The sequence below is a fragment of the Rhinopithecus roxellana genome, chromosome 15, assembly GCF_007565055.1.
Source record: "Rhinopithecus roxellana isolate Shanxi Qingling chromosome 15, ASM756505v1, whole genome shotgun sequence".
Classification (NCBI taxonomy): domain Eukaryota; kingdom Metazoa; phylum Chordata; class Mammalia; order Primates; family Cercopithecidae; genus Rhinopithecus; species Rhinopithecus roxellana.
This window is the reverse complement of record NC_044563.1, coordinates 129,626,703-129,645,932: the sequence shown is the minus strand read 5'-3', so window position 1 is coordinate 129,645,932 and position 19,230 is coordinate 129,626,703. Positions and strand designations below refer to the sequence as shown.

Here is a 19,230-nt window from a genome sequence, read left to right as displayed (position 1 = left end):
GGAATCCTTTCCCCATTTCTTGTTTCTCTCAGGTTTGTCAAAGATCAGATGGCTGTAGATGTGTGGTATTATTTCTGAGGACTCTGTTCTGTTCCATTGGTCTATAGCTCTGTTTTGGTACCAGTACCATGCTGTTTTGGTTACTGTAGCCTTGTAGTATAGTTTGAAGTCAGGTAGCGTGACGCCTCCAGCTTTGTCCTTTTGACTTAGGATTGTCTTGGCAATGCGGGCTCTTTTTTGGTTCCATATGAACTTGAAAGCAGTTTTTTCCAATTCTGTGAAGAAACTCATTGGTAGCTTGATGGGGATGGCATTGAATCTATAAATAACCTTGGGCAGTATGGCCATTTTCACGATATTGATTCTTCCTATCCATGAGCATGGTATGTTCTTCCATTTGTTTGTGTCCTCCTTGATTTCACTGAGCAGTGGTTTGTAGTTCTCCTTGAAGAGGTCCTTTACATCCTTGTAAGTTGGATTCCTAGGTATTTTATTCTCTTTGAAGCAATTGTGAATGGAAGTTCATTCCTGAATTGGCTCTCTGCTTGTCTGTTACTGGTGTATAAGAATGCTTGTGATTTTTGCACATTAATTTTGTATCCTGAGACTTTGCTGAAGTTGCTTATCAGCTTAAGGAGATTTTGGGCTGAGACAATGGGGTTTTCTAAATATACAATCATGTCATCTGCAAACAGGGACAGTTTGACTTCTTCTTTTCCTAACTGAATACCCTTGATTTCTTTCTCTTGCCTGATTGCCCTAGCCAGAACTTCCAACACTATGTTGAATAGGAGTGGTGAGAGAGGGCATCCCTGTCTTGTACCAGTTTTCAAAGGGAATTTTTCCAGTTTTTGCCCATTCAGTATGATATTAGCTGTGGGTTTGTCATAAATAGCTCTTATTATTTTGAGGTACGTTCCATCAATACCGAATTTATTGAGCGTTTTTAGCATGAAGGGCTGTTGAATTTTGTCAAAAGCCTTTTCTGCATCTATTGAGATAATCATGTGGTTCTTGACTTTGGTTCTGTTTATATGCTGGATTATGTTTATTGATTTGCAAATGTTGAACCAGCCTTGCATCCCAGGGATGAAGCCCACTTGATCATGGTGGATAAACTTTTTGATGTGCTGCTGAATCCGGTTTGCCAGTATTTTATTGAGGATTTTTGCATAGATGTTCATCAGGGATATTGGTCTGAAATTCTCTTTTTTTGTTGTGTCTCTGCCAGGCTTTGGTATCAGGATGATGTTGGCCTCATAAAATGAGTTAGGGAGGATTCTCTCTTTTTCTATTGATTGGAATAGTTTCAGAAGGAATGGTACCAGCTCCTTCTTGTACCTCTGGTAGAATTCAGCTGTGAATCCATCTGGTCCTGGACTTTTTTTAGTGGGTAGGCTATTAATTGTTGCCTCAATTTCAGAGCCTGCTATTGGTCTATTCAGGGATTCAACTTCTTCCTGGTTTAGTCTTGGGAGAGTGTAAGTGTCCAGGAAATTATCCATTTCTTCTAGATTTTCTAGTTGATTTGTGTAGAGGTGTTTATAGTATTCTCTGATGGTAGTTTGTATTTCTGTGGGGTCGGTGGTGATATCCCCTTTATCATTTTTTATTGCATCTATTTGATTCCTCTCTCTTTTCTTCTTTATTAGTCTTGCTAGCGGTCTGTCAATTTTGTTGATCTTTTCAAAAAACCAACTCCTGGATTCATTGATTTTTTGGAGGGGTTTTTGTCTCTCTATCTCCTTCAGTTCTGCTCTGATCTTAGTTATTTCTTGCCTTCTGCTAGCTTTTGAATGTGTTTGCTCTTGCCTCTCTAGTTCTTTCAATTGTGATGTTAGAGTGTCAATTTTAGATATTTCCTGCTTTCTCTTGTGGGCATTTAGTGCTATAAATTTCCCTCTACACACTGCTTTAAATGTGTCCCAGAGATTCTGGTATGTTGTATCTTTGTTCTCATTGGTTTCAAAGAACATCTTTATTTCTGCCTTCATTTCATTATGTACCCAGTAGTCATTCAGGAGCAGGTTGTTCAGTTTCCATGTAGTTGAGCAGTTTTGATGGAGTTTCTTAGTCCTGAGTTCTAGTTTGATTGCACTGTGGTCTGAGAGACAGTTTGTTATAATTTCTGTTCTTTTACATTTGCTGAGGAGTGCTTTACTTCCAATTATGTGGTCAATTTTGGAATAAGTGCGATGTGGTGCTGAGAAGAATGTATATTCTGTTGATTTGGGGTGGAGAGTTCTATAGATGTCTATTAGGTCTGCTTGGTGCAGAGATGAGTTCAATTCCTGGATATCCTTGTTAACTTTCTGTCTCGTTGATCTGTCTAATGTTGACAGTGGAGTGTTGAAGTCTCCCATTATTATTGTATGGGAGTCTAAGTCTCTTTGTAAGTCTCTAAGGACTTGCTTGATGAATCTGGGTGCTCCTGTATTGGGTGCATATATATTTAGGAGAGTTAGCTCTTCCTGTTGAATTGATCCCTTTACCATTATGTAATGGCCTTCTTTGTCTCTTTTGATCTTTGATGGTTTAAAGTCTGTTTTATCAGAGACTAGGATTGCAACCCCTGCTTTTTTTTGTTCTCCATTTGCTTGGTAGATCTTCCTCCATCCCTTTATTTTGAGCCTATGTATGTCTCTGCATGTGAGATGGGTCTCCTGAATACAGCACACTGATGGGTCTTGACTCTTTATCCAGTTTGCCAGTCTGTGTCTTTTAATTGGAGCATTTAGTCCATTAACATTTAAGGTTAATATTGTTATGTGTGAACTTGATCCTGCCATTATGATATTAACTGGTTATTTTGCTTGTTAGTTGATGCAGTTTCTTCCTAGCCTCGATGGTCTTTACATTTTGGCATGTTTTTGCAATGGCTGGTACCGGTTGTTCCTTTCCATGTTTAGGGCTTCCTTCAGGGTCTCTTGTAAGGCAGGCCTGGTGGTGACGAAATCTCTAAGCATTTGTTTATCTGTAAAGGATTTTATTTCTCCCTCACTTATGAAACTTAGTTTGGCTGGATATGAAATTCTGGGTTTAAACTTCTTTTCTTTAAGAACGTTGAATATTGGCCCCCACTCTCTTCTGGCTTGTAGAGTTTCTGCCGAGAGATCTGCTGTTAGTCTGATGGGCTTCCCTTTGTGGGTAACCCGACCTTTCTCTCTGGCTGCCCTTAAGATTTTTTCCTTCATTTCAACTTTGGTGAATCTGGCAATTATGTGTCTTGGAGTTGCTCTTTTCGAGGTGTATCTTTGTGGCGTTCTCTGTATTTCCTGAATTTGAATGTTGGCCTGCCCTACTAGGTTGGGGAAGTTCTCCTGGATGATATCCTGAAGAGTGTTTTCCAACTTGGTTCCATTTTCCCCCTCACTTTCAGGCACCCCAATCAGACGTAGATTTGGTCTTTTTACATAATCCCATACTTCTTGCAGGCTTTGTTCATTTCTTTTTCTTCTTTTTTCTTTTGGTTCCTCTTCTCGCTTCATTTCATTCATTTGATCCTCAATCGCTGATACTCTTTCTTCCAGTTGATCGAGTCGGTTACTGAAGCTTGTGCGTTTGTCACGTATTTCTCGTGTCATGGTTTTCATCTCTGTCATTTCGTTTATGACCTTCTCTGCATTAATTAGTCTAGCTGTCAATTCTTCCACTCTTTTTTGAAGATTTTTAGTTTCTTTGCGCTGGGTACGTAATTCCTCCTTTAGCTCTGAGAAGTTTGATGGACTGAAGCCTTCTTCTCTCATCTCGTCAAAGTCATTCTCTGACCAGCTTCGATCCGTTGCTGGTGATGGGCTGCGCTCCTTTGCAGGGGGAGATGTGCTCTTATTTTTTGAATTTCCAGCTTTTCTGCCCTGCTTTTTCCCCATCTTTGTGGTTTTATCTGTCTCTGGTCTTTGATGATGGTGACGTACTGATGGGGTTTTGGTATAGGTGTCCTTCCTGTTTGATAGTTTTCCTTCTGACAGTCAGGACCCTCAGCTATAGGTCTGTTGGAGATTGCTTGAGGTCCACTCCAGACCCTGTTTGCCTGGGTATCAGCAGCAGAGGTTGCAGAAGATAGAATATTGCTGAACAGCGAGTGTACCTGTCTGATTCTTACTTTGGAAGCTTCCTCTCAGGGGTGTACTCCACCCTGTGAGGTGTGGGGTGTCAGACTGCCCCTAGTGGGGGATGTCTCCCAGTGAGGCTACTCAGTGGTCAGTGACCCACTTGAGCAGGCAGTCTGTCCGTTCTCAGATCTCAACCTCCGTGTTGGGAGATCCACTGCTCTCTTCAAAGCTGTCAGACAGAGTCGTTCGTGTCTGCTCAGGCCACTGCTGTTTCCCCTGTTGTTTTTTAGCTGAGCCCTGCCCCCAGAGGTGGAGTCTATAGAGACAGGCAGGTTTCCTTGAGCTGCTGTGAGCTCCACCCAGTTCGAGCTTCCCAGCGGCTTTGGTTACCTACTTAAGCCTCAGCAATGGCGGGTGCCCCTACCCCAGCCTCGCTGCTGCCTTGCGGTTAGATCCCCGCAGACTGCTGTGTTAACAATGAGGGAGGCTCCGTGGGCGTGGGGCCCACCCGGCCAGGTGAGGGATATATTCTTCTGGTGTGCCCGTTGCTTAAAGCGCGGTATTGGGGTGGGAGTTACCCGATTTTCCAGGTGTTGTGTGTCTCAGTTACCCTGGCTAGGAAAAGGGATTCCCTTCCCCCTTGCACTTCCCTCACCCTGCTTAAGCTCTTGCTGGTCAGGCTGCAGCAGCTGACCAGCACCGATTGTCCGGCACTCCCTAGTGAGATGTCCCCAGTACCTCAGTTGAAAATGCAGAAATGACCGGTCTTCTGTGTCGCTCGCGCTGGGAGTTGGAGACTGGAGCTGTTCCTATTCGGCCATCTTGCTCCGCCCACCATGTCTGCTCTTTTACTATCTCGGGGATTCAACTTCATATTTCTTTTTCAAATTGTATGTTAAGCTTGCTGACTAGCAAATCTCAGGACAGTTTGGGGTAGAATTTTTCAGGGACGTTTTGTAAAATTGATTTATTTTTCTTCATTAATTTTTCTTCAATGTAGAAAGCCCAGTTCTGAAACATTAGTTAACAAAGAAAACATTTTCACTTGTCAACAAAGGAATTGAAAACCTTGTTGTTTTAACATTTTCCAGAAATCGATAGCTATGGTCACTTTCTTTATGAACAAAACATCTTCCCACTGTTCTATTATGGAAAGGAATCACTTACTGAAGGCAGAGCTGTGGCTCAAAGAGTTGCAAGGAGTAGGGGCAGAGGGCAGAACTCGTATGTCAAGTGACAGAGCTGAATTTTCAACTTATTTACATTTTGTGGATGTCAAGTTCTGAAGTCTGGTGCTCTTGTCCTTGTCTCGAACTGTCACCACTCCTGCCAAAAGTATAATAAAGGAGATGCATTGATTATTCAAACTTCATGTTCAACATATTACATTCTTTTGTATCTGTCATTTCTAGACACCTTTCCTCACACCTATCTTGATTCATCTAATGAAAGGGTATTTTGTCTCATGATGATCTTCTACATTAAGAATTTTTGTGGAGACAGGGCACAGTGGTTCATGCCTATAATCCCAGCACTTTGGGAGGCTGAGGCGGGTGGATCACTTAAGCTCAGGAGTTCGAGACCAGCCTGGCCAACATGGTGAAACACTGTCTCTATCCAAAACACAAAATGAGGTGGAGGTTACAGTGAGCCGAGATCATGGCACTGCACTCCAGCCTGGATGACAGAGCAAGACACTGTCTCAAAAACAAAAAAACAAAACACAAAAACAAAAATTAAAAAAAGAATTTTTGTGGAAACTGAGGGCCTTTTGGGGAAATTTCTTAGTTTTCTTTCTGGAAATTCACTCATTTTAGAATACCACTACTCAGTAGTATTAAGTTGTATGTATGCACTATAGTTTTGTTAAGCATTTATCAATTTATAGACATTGGTGGTGTTTTCTTTTTTCTTTTTTTTTGAGGTGGAGTTTCGCTCTTGTTGTCCAGGCTGGAGTGCAATGGCGCAATCTCGGCTCACCGCAACCTCCGCCTCCCGGATTCAAGCAATTCTCCTGCCTCAGCCTCCCGAGTAGCTAGGATTATAGATGCCTACCGCCACACTTGGCTAATTTTGTATTTTTAGTAGAGATGGGGTTTCTCCATGTTGGTCAGGCTGGTCTTGAACTCCCAACCTCAGGTGATCCGCCCGCCACAGCCTCCCAAAGTGCTGGGATTACAGGAGTGAGCCACTGCACCTGGCCATTGTCGTTTTCAATTTGAGGCTATTATAAATAAAACTGTTCTGGACATTTGGTACTAGGTTTTGGGTGAACATACATTTCCACTTTTTGGATAAGTGTCTAAGAGAGCAATTGCTGGGTCGATGGTACTTGCATATGTAGTGCTATAACAGATTGCCAAACTGTTTTCCAGAGTAGTTGTCCTATTTTACAGTCCCATCAGCAATGCATGAGTTTCCCACATCCCTGCCAGCAGTTAGTTGTGTTACTATTTTTTTACTTTAGCCATTTGTAGGTGTGCAGTGAAATCACACCGTAGTTTTAATTTACATTTCTCTGATGGCTAATGGTGTTGGACATCTTTTCACGTACTTATTTGCCATCTGTATATTCTCTCTAGTTAGGTGTTCACTTATATCTTTTGCTTATAGACTTTTTGAATATCCTCATTTGGGAAGTATATGTTTAACATTGTTTTTCTATTTTCTCTACTGAGTTTTTAATTTTTTTAATTTATAAGTTATTTATATAATCTGGATTTACACCATTTTTCAGATATATGTATTGCAGATATCTCACATCTGTGAATTGCCTTTTTATTCTCTTAATGGTATCTTGCAATAAATGGGAAATCTTAATTCTAATGGAATCTAACAACATTTTATTTTATAATTAGCACTTTTTTGGATCTTACTGAATCTCTGACTACTTCAAGATTGTGAAAATGTTTACCTGTATATTTCCTAAAATTTTTATCATCACTTTTCTATTCTCTTGATGATTATGTGTAAATGTCAATTTTTTTAGTGTAAAGTTACTTTTTATGTCTGAAAGATCTGAAGTTATGTCCTGTTTTCATTGGTACTAGTAATTTGTGCTTTTCTTTCTCCTTCTTTTGATCAGAGTTGATAGGAGTTGATCAATTTTATTTATTTTATGGGGAAACACTTGGGTCTTATTTTCTCTTGTATTGTTTTCTCATTAATTTCACTTATATTTGTTATTTTATTTTTTCTACTTTTCATAGATTTGGTTTTCTGTGTTTTTTTAGTTAAGTGAGGTGATAGCTTAAAAAATGGATTTTCTACCTTTATTTTATAATATAAAGCTAATAATTTCCCTCAAAGCCTTGCTTTAACTATGTTCCATAACTATTTATATTTTGTCATATCTTCATCATCATGATTCACTTCAAAATGTTTTCTATTTTCTTTTTTGATTTTTTTCCTTGAATCATAATTTATATCTAAGTATATTGTTTAATTTCCATGAAATTAGATTTAATTCCATGCAATTGGATTTTTTTCTGGTTATCTTTTTGTTATTGAATATAGTTTAATTTCAGGTAGCCAGAAAATATACATTTTAAATTTTAGGTGTTTTAATTGTATACAAAGAGTCTTCTTTTGCCTTTAAGAAAGACTCAACACATCTCAAAAGTTAGAAATAATTTAGGCTTTACGTTTTATGAATACATAGAGCTATAATAAACCTCTATAATAAGGGACAGGAAGAACTGATAAACCAGGAATTCAGGATAATGGTTACCTTTTGAAGGGGGAATGATAATAGGTAAGGAATGGACCAGGCACCAAGCAGTTAGAAGCATGTTATTGTAATATTCCTAGTTTCCATTTTGAATTGTAAATTCATAGATATTTATTATATGTTTAATATAACCAATCACTATGTTTATAAAACATAATATTTTACTGTTGAGACCTATTTCAAACATATAGAAAAGGACTGGAAATTGTAACTCCCCCACAACACAAGATTATGTTAGCATTTTGCTTTGTTTCAGGTGAGATTTTTCTTTATAACCTTTAAAAAATAGTAATACATACAGATACCACCAAAGATTTTTAACCTATTCTTTTCTCCTTCTTTCTGTACTAGAGAGAACCACTACCCCAAAATAATATGTGTCATGCTTCGGGAACTTACAGTCATGGCAGAAAGGGAAGCAAACACATCCTTCTTCACACGGCAGCAGGAGAGAGACATGCCAAGTCAAAGGGGAAAAGCCCCTTATAAAACCATCAGAGCCTGTGAGAACTCACTCACTATCATGTGAAAAGCATGGGAGGACTGCCCCCATGATCTAATCGGCTCCCATGAGATGGGGATTACCCCAACACGTGGGGATTCAAATTCGGATTACAATTCAAGATGATATTAGGGTGGTGGCACAAACACATCAGTAAATTAGCTTTCTTTCACTTTCTTCACTAGGCTACTTGATGTGCTCATATTATTTATTTTATCTTGATTTTGTGATATCTTCCTTCATCTAGACTAGTACCCGTAGTATAAACCAATATGCAAACAATAGCTTCCCTGCATCAGAGACAAACTTTACTGATTTTTCCCTCCTTGCTCGCTAATATAATATCTTTTAGTCTGTTTTTAGGTATTTTTGAAGCATTTGATAATCTTAGCCACGTTGAATCAATATCATTGATAAAATGTCATGGGCCATGCCATCGACTCACTACTAACATCCTAAAGTAGGTTATCTGCTCCATTTTCCTTATTAGTCATGATCCAGTTGTAAAGAAGAACCACTTTAGGCATTTAATAAGAGGGCATTTAGTAAAAGGAATAGGCAAGGTCTGGGAGGGCAAGAGTCAAACAGGAAGTAGTGAGGTAACCTAGAGATTAGAAACAGCAGAAGACTACCGCTATCTCCAGGGCGAGAGAGACAATGGGAGGAAATTTGTTTCCAAAATCCAGAGACAGGACTATTTAATAAGAGTCAGACCAAGACAGGGCTGCCTAGAATATCTGGGACCACAGGAGGGGCTGTGTAGTGGTAGCTTGAACCATGGCAAAAAAATCCGCTAAAGTTTCTACCCAAGGTATTAAAAAAGAGGGAAAATGCCCTGGCTTCTCTCTCTCTGCTTTCTGGTATTCTACCAGTTCCCCCAACGTTGGCTAAGTATTTGCAGATGCCAATTGAAAAGAAAGCGTAAGAACTGCAGTTCCTTGTGATACAGAGAACACAAGGGGAAAGTCAGATAAAGGATTTGAGAACAAGTAAGCAATTGACTGGCATACCAAACAACTCTGTAATTCTCTCTGAAAGAAAATGATAAATTGTATATAGCTCAGTCAGTGTCATTAAAAATTCATTCTCTCTTAAATCTATATTATGTGATACAATCAGCTTGAATACATTTTTCACTTTTAAAGTGAATTATTTGATATAATGTAGGCACAGTCATAGTAAAATAAAAATTTACTAGTACATACTCTAGAGATGATTTAAAGTATATGGGAGGATATGTGTAGTTTACACGTAAATACTATGCCATTTTATGTAAGGGACTTCAGCATCCTGAAATTTTGATAGCTGTGAGGGCTCCGGAACCAGTCCCCCATGGATACCAAGGAACAACTGCATTTTATTTCAGAATTACTCACTGTGTTCTCCTGCAAATGCCCAGGAATAATAGTCTTCAAATGATACGTGGAATTATGATCCTTAAGGGCAAAGTGGAGATCTATGACTGTCTATGTGACATAAATTTAACTTGTTAAAAAGTGAGAACAAACAAACTGGTTTTGGTGAGTCATATAGAACAGCACTTCCCAAATTGTGTTTTATACATTAATCTTTTAAGATGCCCCCTGGAAAAAAACTATAGTAAAATAAATTTGGGGAATGCTGCATAATGCATCCCCTTATAAGAAACTCACAATGTCTAAGGAGTTGGTGACATTTGGAAAACAATTAATTCTGCTTAAGCCAGCATTCCAAAATAATACATTTTAAAGGAACAGTCAATCTCCTACCATCATGCAGGTGAGAGGTAGTAGGTGTCTGAACTAGGATGGTGACCATAGGGGTGATATGATAGATGGAGGTGACAATGGGACACTGAATTGATGAAGATTGCCTTCAAATTAGACTGGGAGTGGTACTAACTTGAAGAAAGAAGTCAAGAGAAGCCAAAGGGATATTTGGCAAATTTTATCATTTCAAAAATCATCAAAACAATAGTTGTGTTAATAACACACATGGGGATGTATAAGAATGTTTATTGCAGCATCATTTATAGAAGTAGGAATCTAAAAGCAAAGATATGCTCATCTGTAATAATTATTAAATCATATATGTTGAATATAATGTATTAAATATATACTGTAATACATATAGGATTATTACACCCCTATTAAAAAGAATGAATAGCCTCTATACTAACAGATTTGGGAAAATTTACATGATCAGTGACAAAAGCAAGTATGCAGAATATGGATCAATTTTAGCAAAAAAAAAGATATTAGAATGTTAAAAAATGTATTCATCATGATAGATTCCATTGCTCTAAAAAAAAAATCCCAAAATATTAGTGGCTTAACATAATAAAAGTGTATTTCTTGCTCATGTCATAGTCCAGTGTGGGCCAGCAGGAGTTCTTTCTCTCCATTCAGCTGGCAGATAGAGAATAAGACAAGGATCAGATGTGGATGGATGGCTTGTTTCTTCATATGCGTCATGCTTGGTAGAGGTACACATTCCTTTCACTCATATTCCTTTGGTCACATCTGACTGCAGGAGAGGCTGGAAAATAAAATCCAGGTTTATGTGCAGGAGGGAAGAGGGAGTACAGATATTGGTAAGTATTAGAAATCTCTTCCTCAAAGAGTCATTGTCAGTAATGACCTGCCTGTGGTGGGGTTTGAGAGTCAGGGGAAATAAAATAATCAGAATCGACACCAAAGTCAGGCTGGGATATCGAGTAAGGAAATAATGGACTTAACTTTGGGGATAGTTGGGTTTACTGGGAAGACCTTACTGGTGAGTTGCAGTAGGCAGTGTGGATTGCAAATAAATGATGGAAGAGAAGCAGGAACTGGGATCAAGTATTGAGTCATTTGCCTGAGTTGAAACACATGCAAACTGAAAAGGCTACCAAGGGCTGAGGATAGAATATCTATTACCTTTTATTAAAGAAAAAGGGAGGAGGAAACCAAGGAAGCAAGCACAACCACTTAGAGAAGTAGGAATAAAATCCAGTTACTATAGGGCTGTGGATGCTGAGTTTGATACACTCATTCAGGTTCTGAGCCACAGTGATGTGTTTTTATGAAATAATTTGAGAAGGCAAGAGAGCTGAAGAATTTATTGCAGTAGGTAAGACCGTACAAAGATTAGAGTAGGTTTTTTGAGATAGAATGTGCCTCTGGCAGCTCATTTTCTCTCGAGTCAGCACTTCTCTCTCCAAGTCTCTTTCCCTTGCTTTGACATTTTGCTCCACTGAATGACTGACTCTCCTTCTCTGTGTAGCTAACATTCATACCTTCCAAGAGAAGAGTTTATTGATTCGGGTCATTGTAATTCAATGCAGAGTGCTCTTGTGGGCAAAGGTCTCTTACCAGGCCTCCTTAAAGGCTGTTGGCAGGACTTCCAGTACAAACCTGGTAGGTTAGCTTAGACTCCATTCCTTTCTTCTTCAGGGAATAAAACCAAACAAAGATAATTACATAAAATATGTAATATGTAATATACACAAACTTTATTTTCAGTGAAACCAGGGGACATGTAAGTCTGGAAGCTCCAAATATTGCATAATGGCAGCCAAAAGCATCTATGAGGCAGAGCTGTGAGGGAAGCTGTGTCAGGTGTGGCGGGGAGTTGGGCAAGAACTGCCAAGGTACTCAGGGCACCAAATGGCAGCAGACTTCAGGAAGAACTTGTACAACACATCCCCTTAGTGAAGAAACCAAACCTAAAAGTACAGATGTTAAAACTTAAGCTGGTGCTGCTGTGAAAAGAATTTAGCTCCAACAAGACTAGGGCCAGATAGTAGTCACCTGCACCAGGGCAGGTGAAGAGCAAATGTGCAGAAAGGTTCACAGAGGAGTGATTAGGCTTCAAATATACGGACTACAGGGAAATAGTTTTGAAAGAACTTAGGCAGAAATGGCTTCATGAATCCTTCTTAAGAAACGTACTACAAACAACTAAGAGATGGCCAGAAAAATTTTGGCAAAAGACTTATAGTGAGCACTGAATAGATACACCATTAGAACTAAATGAAAAAAAATAAAAAGAAAGAGAAAAAGCAATTTCGGAATGAGGAGGTGGAAGTTATATTAAGCGTGTTGATTGCTTCATTCTGGCTCCAATTAGATCAGCTATATGTGTGTTTGTTACAATTATTGTTTGAGAAAAACCTAAAGATTTAATGTGGAAAACAAACTTGAACACTACCAAGCAAGGTGACCCAACTGTCTTTCACTAACTGATATTCTAGGGATCAGTGTTTATTTTGCAGGCAAAGCTGCCACATCACATTAATTAGACTTGTGGAAACTTGCATTTGTCCTTTTAGAGATGACTGAGGGTGGATGGGAGCCAGCATGTGACCTGCAATCCTGGGAAGATCTTTCCAAAGCCTATTTTCAAGGGGACTGCGTGCGTGTTGATTCTGCTTGGGACCCCACTGTTGGGTCTTCGCAATTCTGGCTGCAGGCTTTTCTTCCTTTGTTTTCTGTCAGGTTCATTTTGGTTTACTGAGTACAGTTCTCTGTGAGACTGATAAATATATTCCTCTCTTTCTCAGTCCTGCATCTCCTCAATTGTTCCTTTGGATTTCATATGTCCTGGAGTCCTTGCTGAGCACAGCTTTGGGAAGATTTGAGGTGTGAATGGCAGGGGTGATGTGCGAGACCAAACCCTCTATCACCTTGGGGAAACTTTGGGCTGTTGTATTGTCTGCAACTGATTTGTTATCAGCTTATTTTAATTAAGCCTCATAGTGTATGCTGAGTAGGTCTTTTAGAATTAAATGTAGAAAACAAAAGGGAAAAGAAAAAAGCTAAGTTAGTTTATTTTCCAATAGTATGAAAACAAACCTGTCAGCTTCATCAAATCAGTCAAATTTTACTTTCATGAAATGAATTCATCACTTTGTTAGCTTGGTTGAGTTGGCTGTTCAGCAACTTTGTCCCATGCATGGGAATGGAAGCATTGGTTAGCCCGTTTGCACTGCCATGCAGTGATGGGAGAGAAGAGGTCCTTCTCTCCTTGCTCAGGTTGGTTGGAGTATGTGGGTCAGAGTCATGAGTGAGGGAAACGGTCCTATCAACATGATTTACAGAATGGAAAAAGTTTACTTTGCTCACAAATGGCCCTTCCTTGTTTCACGAGACCCTCACACTACTTGTCCCTACGTTCTTGGAGATTGACATGAAAACACAAATGCCCTGTGGGAGGAATAACGTATAAAAACACTGTGATCTAGTCACACCACAGCCAAGTGCATGTGTAAATAGTCCTCCAGCAGCCTACCAGGGGCCAAGTAAATGGGGCAAAAGGAGGAAGATTTTAATGGGCAAAAGAGAGGCAGGAAAGTGCAGAGGGTGTGAGAGTCTGCCTGAATAAGGTGCTGACGTGGTGGTCACCAGAGCCTTGGGACCTGGGCAAGAGAAGAGTCACTAGAAGGGAGCTTAGGGCCAGGGATTACGCTGATTTATTTTATAATTCTGCATAGGACTGACATGCTTCTGCTAGAAATATGTTTCATGTACATTGCACTGACCTCCTTTCCTAACCAGATCCTGAAAGAAGCTTTCTATTTGGGCTAAGAAGTGAAAAGAAGGAGGACAAAGGGACAAAGAAGGGCCAGTTATTTAAGGTAGCCAGAGACAGAACATATGAAACACTTCAGCTAAAGGTTGGGCAGAACGAAGCAGCAGTTAACTCACTCTGTAGGAAATTAGACCAGAAGATGGACTCATTCTTCCAACTCATATCAACTGCAGGACCATGCCAGCTCCAGAGCTCCACATGGGAACTTTCTTAACTTCCCCATCTGCCCAAGCCAGCTTCCATCCTTTCCCTTTTACAGCTGTTGATGTCAAAAAAGCACTCTGTAAGGAACACCCTGAATGCTAATCCCTGTCTCAGAGTCTGCTTCCCCAGGAACCCGACCTGCAACAATTTATAAGGCACAGTTCCTGTGCCCAGGCACTGATACTCACAGGGCATGGTGATGTTTTATTTCCAGGGGCTGCATTTCTGGGACTCTGTGTTCACTCTCAGCCCTGTTTCATATCAACACCCTCAACCTGATGTTCCAAAATGTTGGCTCAGCAGATAGGTACTCTGAACAAAAGTAAGGTACACGATGATCCCTCCAAGCAAAGGTTTAAATCCCAGTGAGCGTAAAAATTATTAGAGATACAAGTCTACGGATGTGGAGCAGTTCTTTCCCACCCTGACCCATCACTTGTCTTGGCCAAGGGCACAGGACTTTATCCTGAGCATGAAGCAGCATCGCACACAACACCCACTCCTGGTTCCTGGCCATCTCTGAGAGAAAACTCACTGTTCTCCTTTTTGCTCAGGAAGGATCAGAAAGGTGACACTCCACAGAGGCAAGGCTGGGGCTTTTAAGTCCAGCTTCTGGTCTAATTTCCTACAGAGTGACTTTTAACTGCTGCTTCTTTCTGTCCAATTTTAGCTGAAATGTTTCATATGTTCTCTCTCTGACTACCCTAAATAGCCGGCCCTTCTTTGACCTTTGTCCTCCTTATTTTCACCTCTTGGCCCAAATAGAAGGCTCCTTTCAAGATATGGTTAGGAAAGGAGGTCAGTACAATGTATGTGAAATTTCCATTTCCAGCAGCAGCAGGCCCAGTCCTATGCAGAATTATAAAATAAATCAGTGTAATTCCTAGCACCATGCTTCCTTCTAGTGACTCTTTTCTTGCACAGGTCCCAAGGCTCCAGTGACCGCCACATCAGCATCTTATTCAGGCAGCCCGTGCGCCTTTTATATCCCCACTATGATTGGGTTCAGGATGCCCTTGTAAAGAGGAACGACCTTGGGTAACGCAGATATCTCTGGCCAAGGCCGTCCCCAAAGAGAGAACAGCTGAGAGCTGTCTTTCAGGAGCAGCCCCAACAGCTGGAGAAATAAATCTATAAAATCTGACACAATACATGGTGTAATACATAGAGTCAGTGCTAACATGCATGTTTTGACCAGATGTTAAACTGGTTTCTTACAAAATGAAAAAACACCCCCCTCACCCCCACCCCTATCTCAGTTAATCTTGCAACATCACTCTGCACTTAACCTAGAAGGAAAGGGTGGGTGGAGAAGATTTATGAAAAACTACTGCCTGGATGGTGTTCAAATAAGTGGAAATATCTCTGGGTACATAGATTCAATTATATTCTTACAAAGGAATAGTTTCGGTCAAGTGGTTCTCAGCTAGGAGTGATTTTGCTCTCTAAAGGACATTTAGCAATGTCTGAAGACATTTTTGATTATCATGATTGGGAGCAGGGGGCAGTGCTACTGGCATGTAGTGGGTAGAGGCCATGGATGCTGTTAGACACCCTACAATACACAGGACAGCCCCCGTAACAAGGAATTATTCAGCCAAAATGTCAGAAATGCTGAGCTTGAGAAACCCTGTCTTGGCCCATGGAGTGAAAATGAGGGTGCTGGATGCACTCTCTCTTCCTTCCCTTGGTATGTTTCTCCCCCAGCCCCTACTACATGTATTGTGCTGTGCAGCTCTCTCTCTTTTTGCACCTAACTTCCATCTGGATTCAAATGTTGTTGAATACTTGTCTCATTTTCTTAATAGACTATGAGTGCCTGCAAGGCTGGAATAGTTCTTAAATATTCGGTATCCCTCATAACACTTAGCACATGGTAGGTGTATATATATGCACGTGCACGCGCGCAGGCACACACACATACACGCGCCATATATCTAGTTGAGTTGTACTGCAGTAAAATACAATACAATGGAGAACACTGGTACAGAAGCTGATACCCTTCTATCAGATCAAATTGGTGTTCTTCACAGAGTATCAAATGCTTGTTTTAGAGGTGTCAAGAGTTTGGGTCTTATGTGTCAGGTGAGCTGGACAGAGCACGGTGGAGTGTTTACAGTGTGCACTGCAGACTACGGCTAATCATGGGCCTTAGTTCCATTTATATGGTAGAGTCATTCAGAATACAGGGGAAGCAAGGCCTGAAGATTATGTGTAGTTTTTCCTTACTTTTTCAGGGTCTCCACGGTAGAGACTAGCTCAGAGGGCCTCTGAAGCTGAGGACAGGAACAGACACCCAAAGAAGAGAGGGTTGTCTTGTATTTATGTCTTGTCCCTTGAATTACCCCAATGATCTGAGCCCATTCATCTTCCCCTATTTCCCACTGCCTAGACCAGGGGCTGGATAGTTCTGTTCCTCCTTATTCTTTGGTCTCTCGGAGTTAAGGCAGTCTATAAGCTTATAGAAGGGACCATATTCAGGGCTGTAGTCTTCTGCTGGGAAAGAAGAAATGTAACAGCCTCTTCTTCTTTCCTTTACTTTTCTTTGTCTGGGAGGAAAAGGCAGAATTACTAAGCAATTTTCAAAGCTTGCCTTAGAGAGAGTCTGAATCCCTGTCACCACTGAAAATAACCCTGTGTTCACAGACTCAGTACTCAACAGTTTGTCATTTTAATCTGCAACTTTATTAGACCACCCAGTACAATCAACTCAGTGTATTAAAAGTTACCAGGAACAAAATTACTTCAGTGTAGAGTATATATTGCTGTTCATAGAGCAATTTATTTTTCTGGATTTTTTTTTAGCAAGAAATACTACAGGTGTATACCATAGGTATTTCTTGCTAGTGGTGGAGCAATAGAATCTAGAATATACTGGCCCTTGTCTTATAGGAATCTATTATAAGTAGGATTGTAAAGTTCCTTCCTCTCTAGTACCTGAAACCCTGTTTTTTGTTGTTGTTGTTGTTGTTTGTTTGATTTTTTGGCATTGAGCCCTGAAGGAGACATCACAGGTGATGTTTTGCCCATACCAATAAAGCACATATCCCCCTGTTCTATGAAAGTATGTCATTTACATAACACATTCAGCCCTATTGACACTGTTGCAGTCTATCATTCCATTAAGTATTTAGAATGTGCCCTTCTGTAGACATAATAAAATCATTATAAAAACCCATGGGAAAAATGCATTCTCCTTGGGCATACATTTGTTTTTAAATGGGAACATCTCCAACTATTATTTTTTGTGAAAATACCATAAGTGATTGATCTAAATTATGAATCAGTTACCTGCCAAATTAAATTCTTAAAATCACCATCATTACTGGGTCATGCTAATGTGAAAGAGAAGCAAGAAAACCTGTAAAACATTAGACTGTTCTTACATATCTAACAAGTAGAGAGAAGCTGATGTCTTCCCAAGTGCTTTATCCCCCACCCACTGCTTTACCATCCTGCCCAACCGGTGTTCAAGTGTGTGCGATGTACACACACACACAACCCTAAAGACAACCTAGCAACTAAGTCAAACTAATTAAAGCCCCAAATCCATAAACCTAGTCACATTTGGGATAAAGACTTCATAATCTCATTATCAGTATCAGCGATTCCAACTGGTTCATAACGGCTTTGGATGTCTGATCTCAAATCTGTGCTCTTGTCTTATACTTGGAGTGATACACAAAATTTTAAAGTAATTTTTCTAGGCAAGATGGAGGTGGAAAATGTTTTATTAACAAGAGAACCTTCAGAAAACATAAGTGCAATTCATTATTTAGAGGCAAAATCTAACTCTGAGTACATAGTTTATCAGGCAGTTATGTAGAAAATGAAAGGAGAAAAATGATTCCTACAAAATCACCAACTGGAACAATGAGAAAATACAGATTTAGAGAATCAAGGATTTTATGAAAGTATACCAAAAAAAGTATAGTTTGGAGTCAGAAAACCCAAGTTAGGTATTTAATTTTGGGGTCTCAGCTGTAAAATAAAATAGGTATAAAATCATATGTATCTTATGAGTTAAAATGGAAGTCAAGGAGATAATGTGAAAGCATTTATAAATTCTAGAGGCATATCACTTGTTATTTATCATCAGCATCATTATACTTTTTCAATAGTTTTATCTGATTTTTATTAGAGCAGGATGCCAAGTTTTAGCCTCTAGAAAATAGCAAGTGTAGTTTTTGAAAGATGGAACAAATTCTTCAGTTTATCTGATTCATCATTAGGAATTTGTGAATTTCTTTTCTGAAGTATTTTCCACAATTGTAATAAAAGGAATGGTCATGAAATAGTTTGTCTGGGGAAGGATATTTTATCTAACTTTTCAACTATCACCCATTTCTCTGTAGAAGGGCCCTGTCTCTGAGAAAATGGGGGCACAGGGGCAGCTCGATTTGATAAAGAAAATGAGGTAGTGGGAACATAAAGTTGCTATATCATAGGTCATGTGATTGGAGGGATCTGTGGTGTTGGGGAGCAATAGAGGGTCCTGCTGTATTAGTCTGTTCTCACACTGCTATAAAAGATACTACCTGAGACTGGGTAATTTATGAACAAAAGAGGTTTAATTGATTCACAGCTCCACATGGGTGGAGATGCCTCAGGAAACTTACAATCATGGTGGAAGGCAAAGGGGCAGCAAGGCACATCTTACACAGTGGCAGGAGAGAGAGAAAGAAAGGGGAAGCAGCAGACACTTATCAAATAACCAGATCTCGTGAGAACTCACTCCAGAACATCATGGACGAAACCACCCCCATGATCCAATCCCCTCTCCTCCCACTAGATCCCTCCCTCCACATGTGGGGATTACAATTCGAGATGAGATTTGGGTGGGGACACAGAGCCAAACCATATTATTCCACCTTGGCCCCTCCCAAATCTCATGTCCTTCTCACATTTCAAAATGCAATCATGCCTTCCCAAAAGCTCCCAAAGTCTCAACTCATTCCATCATTAACACAAAAGTCCAAGTCCAAAGTCTTATTTCAGACAAGGCTAGTCCCTTCTGCCTATGAGTCTGTAAAATAAAAAAACAAGTTAGTTACTGCCAAGATACAATGGGAGTACAGGCATTGCGTAAATGTTCCCGTTCCAAATGGGCGGAACTGGCCAAAACAAAGGGTCACAGACCCCATGCAAGTCCAAAACCCAGTGGGGCAGTCATTAAATATTAAAGCTCTGAA

General features: G+C 40.0%; 1 long non-coding RNA gene across 1 annotated transcript; it reads right to left on the bottom strand.

The window, feature by feature from the left end:
• Positions 1 to 10,258: 10,258 nt before the first annotated feature.
• LOC115893496 lies at positions 10,259 to 11,699 on the bottom strand. Its single transcript, XR_004053503.1, has 2 exons — positions 11,617 to 11,699; positions 10,259 to 10,801 (listed from the first exon to the last, which is right to left on the bottom strand). It is a non-coding gene; the product is annotated as an uncharacterized LOC115893496 (long non-coding RNA).
• Between the last annotated feature and the right edge of the window lie 7,531 nt (positions 11,700 to 19,230).